We start from the raw sequence: 6,035 nt of genomic DNA on the forward strand, positions 1-6,035 counted from the left end.
CTTGATAATATGCCCCATGGTTACCTCACTTCATCATTTTATATTTGGGACAAACCAGCGCCCAACCCTTTCCCGCTGGCATCTGTTCAAATTATAATACATGAGTCAAAGACACTTAACAGGACAGCCCCACAAATGATTTTTTTATACTTTCTAAACATTCTTGACGTTTTTTCATTCCACAGGAATTTCACCAAATTCTTTACTAATTGTCTGATCTTGAAAGTCTTGTAAGCAACGTCTTTCACAAATTTTGCACGAAATTATGAAATAGCTCCAGAAGCTCTGACATCATCTTTAGATGTGGAGAAAGGAGCTTTTATAATGGTGCTGTGAGTTCCTTTTTAGGTGAAATTATTTTCGCATTTATCTCATGAACTCAATTGGCACTTTTTCAGCTGTCAGATCATTATGATTCAACACATGTATAGGGTTGGCGTTGATCTGCAAAATGCCAGGTGACGTAGGGTGACGCAAAACCTGCAATGGGTTTTAGCAAGCCAGGCAAGGCCTCTCTGTGTGGCTTGGCAAATCTGATGTAACACAAGGCAGTGTAAGTCTCTGCCTTACATTACACTACGGAGTGAGGGCCTCCCAATGGTGGGGCATGGGAGTTCCCATGAATCCACCCATGTATTCTTACAAATTCGCAGATTTACCAATAATGGTAGTCCTGGGAATGCATCAGACTTTCATGCCTTCCCCTAAGAGGCTATGGTGCCAGGGTGACTGTGTTACAGGCGGGATTGTTTTATGCAGGAAGGTACACTTTACTGCACAAAAACAATCCTTTGCATTTTTTCCTCTTCAATGTGTGCTGCAGTAAGTTGAAAAAATGTAGAGAAATAAAGGCATTTCTCCTTGTTACTCCTCCCCTGGGAAGGCATAGCATGTTGACACTTTCCCAGGTTTATTATTGTTAGTATATCTGGGTTGGGGGTACTTTTTCGGGTGGGAGTAGTTTATAGGGCTCGGGTTGTTTATGGGGCAGGGAGCAGGTTTTGGGCTTAGGGCAGGGGAGCTGGGGTGGGCTACTTTACAGGTGTAGGAGACAGGTTTTAGGCTCAGGGAGTGGGGGGCTGGGGTTGGGTCAGTTTTTAGAGCATTGCAGTCAGTTTGTATAGCTCTGAGCAGGGGAATAGGGACAGTTTTAAAGGTTGTGGGCAGTTTTAGCCCTCAGGTCAGGGGGTCTGATTTGGTTGCTTTAGAGACGTAGGGGAGAGTTTTTAGGGATAAGGGCATTGGGGGCTGGGGTTAGGGTAGTTTTGAGGGTGTGTTGTTAATTTTTAAAGCTCAGGCTTGGGAAAATTGACAATTTTGAGGACTGGGGGAAGGGGTATGATCTTTAACACACATGTTCCTTCACCAATCATGTCTTTACCATGAAATTGAGTGGTAAAGGCATGCGTGGTAAAGGCATGAGTGGTAAAGACGCAGTGGTGTTTGAAACCGCTTGAATCAGGCATGTGTTGTTCAGGCATGCAATGTTACATCATACAACCAAGGGCAATGCACGCCCTTAGTCAATCTGGGCCCAATTGTGTAAAAAGGTTTAGGTAAAAGATTGGAAAAAAATACTTCCAAAATGTCGCTTTTAATAATAGACCCAATGTAACCATTTTTACAACTGTCCATAGAAAATATGCACTCCCTAAGTTACTTGCCAATACCAACACCCTTGCAATACTGATCAAAAAGAAAGCATCTTTATTCTTACGAAGCTTCAAGAGAAGTTCATCAATTAAAGCCACTACTGACTTCCAAGCAGCCTTTACATGAGCTGATTAACCAATTGCTCACATTTACATTTCTTTCAGGCAGCAGATACCCTGGCTGGGCAAGAAGGCTTGTACTTTGTTTCGCCAATTGTCCCTCCTTCGTCTTCACCGCACTGGAGACTCCCTCCCTTCCACTTCAGCTGAAGCACCTCAGCTTTAGAAATGAACCATCCAAGGACGATTGTCTTTTACGGAAAAATCGGAGACTTGTTTTTGTCAAATTCAAAAAGTATGGGTACGCCATGTCCTTCGGATTCTACCCACGTAAGATTCTTTTTATAAGTAAGTGAAATATGCCAATTATGAGTTTACCTATTCAACCCTATTTTAAGGGGGACCACCGCACTTTACACTGGTTAGCAGGGGTAAGGTGCAGAGTCCTACCATCCGCAAAAATAGGGTTCAACAAAAAGGCAAAAAATTGAACATAACCAGGCAGAAAAGGTGAAATTTGTATAGGTCGTTGTTTAATCTCCGCATTTCACTAACTGCAAGAAATCACACACAAAGGGTTTCATGACACTGCTGGAAGGGATATCAGCTTCACTCACTCAGCTGATGTCTGGGGCAGAAGGTGTACTTAGCATGGCACTTCTTCTGGAGAGCCAAAAATCTTCAGAGGAGCAACTGGCTGAAGCCTGTGAAAAGTAAAGATGATGTAGGTTACTGTTTCCCTTTACATTCAGCCACTTCCTTATTCTTTTCAAACAAAGAGTCAGATTTTCAAAAAAGACACGCAAAGTAGCTCAACACCCAAAGAGGTTGCGCTGCATTGGGTGACAGGGAGGGGGCAGGAGAGCGTCATAGCTACAGAAATATGGCTCTCTCTTCCGCTCTCCCTAGCGACAGCACTTATTTCAGCTGCTGTGAACCAGGCACACACCATAGCGCCATATTGCTTGGGTGAGTGCCTGAGTTTAGCATGGGTTTTGTACAGGAAGGTTATCCTTCCTGTACAAAATGCTCTGCCTACACAAGTTTAAACACTTTTCCCACTTAGTGTGTATGATGTAAAGTGCAACACGAATGCAAAGCCTGAAAAAAAGGAGAAATAAAAACATTTCTTCTATTGAAGTGGCATTAACAATGTGGCGCTAAACCCTGTCTACAATTCTTTGTCGATAGAGTTTTGCATCAAAAGGCAAGGGTGGTTGCATGGGAACGCCCATCTACCACCCATGCAAGGCTCTATTGCAGCTAAGTAAAGTAAAACAGTGCTTCGTGTTTCTTTGTGCTACTTTTAGGGTACTATCCAGGGCAAAACAAGTTCTGCGCTGGAAAGGAAGGGAGATATTTGCAAGCCTCTAATGCCACCATATCTGAAGCTCCGGTAGCGTTGCTTTCTGCCCCATATTTGCAAGGTGGCGTTAACCCCCTTAACAAGCCTTAACGCCATCTTGTAAATATGCCCCATATCAAAGCTGTCCGCTGACGGCAAACGGGGCGGGCAGTGGGTGTTGCAGTGGACATTCTACCGTAACACCCATTGCTTTTTGACGATGCCCCATATTTACAAGGATGGGGCAGCGCCAAAAACTAAGACAGGGTAAAACCTGGTCTTAGAATGGCTATACGAGGAGAAATTATTAATTTAATTTATTTTCATATTTTGCTCCAAGTCTTCTGCAGCACACATAGAAACAGCAAATCACCTTTAAAGATTTATTATGTGCAGGAAGGAGTCCCTTCCTGCTCTTAAACAAGCGCGCCAACACCGTTGCAACATGGCACAAGGGTGTCTCGCGCCTGTGCTAGGCTGCTTTTTTAGCACCAGCACAAGAAGAAACGCAGGGGTGCAATGTATTTTTGTAAATACAGCGCATTCCTGCTTTTAAAAAATGTTGAGCTCAGCGTTACAAATTTTGGAATAACACAGCGCTCCAACATTTTACTATAAATATCCCCCCAAAATTAAAAAAAAAAAATTGTGCTGGGTAGCGTCACTTTTGTGACGTAACCCAGTGCTGAATGTTTGAAAATCTACCCCTATGTGTAAAGGTTGTGTAAAGGTTCTTCATTTGAAGACACAATTTTAAGATATCATGATCTTTATTTATAGAGCGATTACCGAGGTTTTGAATGTGCTTGGTTTTCCTCCAAAGTGTATTTTCGTCTTTTAACATAGCTCGGCAGACAGTGGCAAAGTCGTTGGTTCTGTGGCCGTATTATGGAGAGGCAAGTTCTATACTTTGACATTATTTCTTATAGAAATTTAGCATCCGCGAAAACACGTTTCAACGTACATTCTAAGCAGCATTGATCCCCATTGTCCAGCCCCTGCACATATACTCTCTTACTTCTGACAGTTATTTATAAGATCCCCGTACTGACGAGATGTCCCAAAAATTGTTTATTCTTTTCTTCAGCTGCCACACAAAGTGCAACTGAATCCAAGATACGAACAATTTAGTTCATGCAGTTGATAACTAAAGGCAATGCGTATCCACTGTATTTTGCAATTTGACTCTTGTGAATGTTCGGGCAACTAAGTCTACGAAGTTCGTGCGAAAGAATGTGAATGTATGTTTCGCGTGTATGGTAAAAAGAATGATGACGTTAAAGTTTGATTCATGACAAATGTAATTTTTCTTGTTAGATGCGAAAGATTTGTCATCTTTGCAATGCATTATGGTCAAACCGGATGTTCTTCAGAGCTTTGTCACATTGAACGGAAGTGCATCCTAACAGCATCGCGTACGGGAAACAAGCACTTGCAACGGAACATGTGTCGCATTTGTGACAGTTAGAGCTGTTGCCATTGTAAAGCATATATATATTTTTTTGTTTGTTTGCAGCATAGTACTTGCCTACTGCTGTGGTAGTCTGAGGTTCCCAGTAACAAAATATCTGCCTACCAGTTTTAAGAAAACGTAATGACGATCCATCAAACCACCGCTTGGCTTTCTGGAGGAGCCTGATGGAGCAGTGTCCGAGGGTGCTGGCCTTCCCTCTCTCCTTCATGCACCTCCGTTCGCGAGCTTCGGACTGGCTGCATGCTGACACCAAGACATTGGATAAGGAACCCGGAAGCTGACAGTGCCTGGCCCTGGAAGGGTCAGGCAAATGCCAAAGTGGAAGAGCCATGCAATAAAAAGGTGCCGAAGAGGGTTCTGGTGTCTGTTGGGCCTGGTCCCAGCACTCTGTTAGTACCCCACAAGCCCTTTCCGCGTCTGGCCTGCTGGCATTGTTGCAATGAAGAAGATGAACAGAGAGCACAGGGACACAATGGCGTTTATGTCCTCGGTATTACAGATAGGGGTGAAGAGAAGGATTCCTCCGCATTCCCGCGGACTAACAACTGTCTGCTGTGTCCGGTGCTCCTTTGTCCACCCCAGCTTGGCACTGGTTGCCCCATTCTCTCCCGCCGCTTAACGTTTCAGAAATAAAGGCCTTATGAATGCAGTGGTAAGAAAGTAGTTGTGGAGATATTTGCACGACTATGTAGTAGTACACTGGCACAACCATGTTGCCTATACATCACAGAACCCAGCAGAAGAGGCACTGAAGTAAAGAACTTCCAGAGGGACACGGTTTGGGAGTTTGAAGGAAAATGTCAGGAAGAAAGCTTCAGTGATGCACAAGCCTTACCCAGGACACCGCTGGCAGCAGGGCCCTGTCTGTGATGTACGACCCTTACCCTGGCCACCGCTGACAGCAGTGCCCTGCCTGTCATGTATAACCCTTACCCAGGCCATCGCTGGCAACCCTTGCATTTCCTGGTAGGAGGGCACTGCTAGCAACAATACAACAATCACTGTTTTTAAAATTAATGAAACTTGCACTATTCCTTGCACCTACTTACTGCATCACCACCTTTGATCCCTCGCAGCCAATTTGGCGCTGACGCGGGATACTTCGGGGGCAAGCCACCATCTTGGGGGTAGTGTTCGGGTAGCGGGTACAGTCCCTTGGTCCCTCCCGCCCTCATTTGCATTTAAGTCGCGCCAGATCCTCGCGCGCAGATTAGATCGTGAGCACTTTCCTGAGGCGGAAGCCGGGAAAGCTAGGCACTAATTTTATCTCTGTTTTTAAAATTATTGAAACTTGCACTATTCCTTGCACTTACTTACTGCATCACCACCTTTGATCTCTCGCAACCGATTTGGCGCTGACGCGGGATACTTGGGGGGTAAGCCGTCATCTTGGGGGTAGTGTCCGGGTTGCGGTACAGTCGCTTGGTCCCTCCTACCCTTAATGATAGTAACATTAATATAAATGACCATCATTACCCGGCCGCGCATCGGCCGCGCGTAGCGG

At 44.7% G+C, this 6,035-nt stretch overlaps 1 long non-coding RNA gene across 1 annotated transcript; it reads right to left on the minus strand.

Annotated features, from left to right (window-relative positions):
• Positions 1 to 2,228: 2,228 nt before the first annotated feature.
• Positions 2,229 to 4,774, minus strand: LOC147736400 (uncharacterized). Its single transcript, XR_015307616.1, has 2 exons — positions 4,634 to 4,774; positions 2,229 to 2,416 (listed from the first exon to the last, which is right to left on the minus strand). It is a non-coding gene; the product is annotated as an uncharacterized LOC147736400 (long non-coding RNA).
• Between the last annotated feature and the right edge of the window lie 1,261 nt (positions 4,775 to 6,035).

This window comes from Lissotriton vulgaris, chromosome 1_2, assembly GCF_964263255.1.
Source record: "Lissotriton vulgaris chromosome 1_2, aLisVul1.2, whole genome shotgun sequence".
NCBI classification, from domain to species: domain Eukaryota; kingdom Metazoa; phylum Chordata; class Amphibia; order Caudata; family Salamandridae; genus Lissotriton; species Lissotriton vulgaris.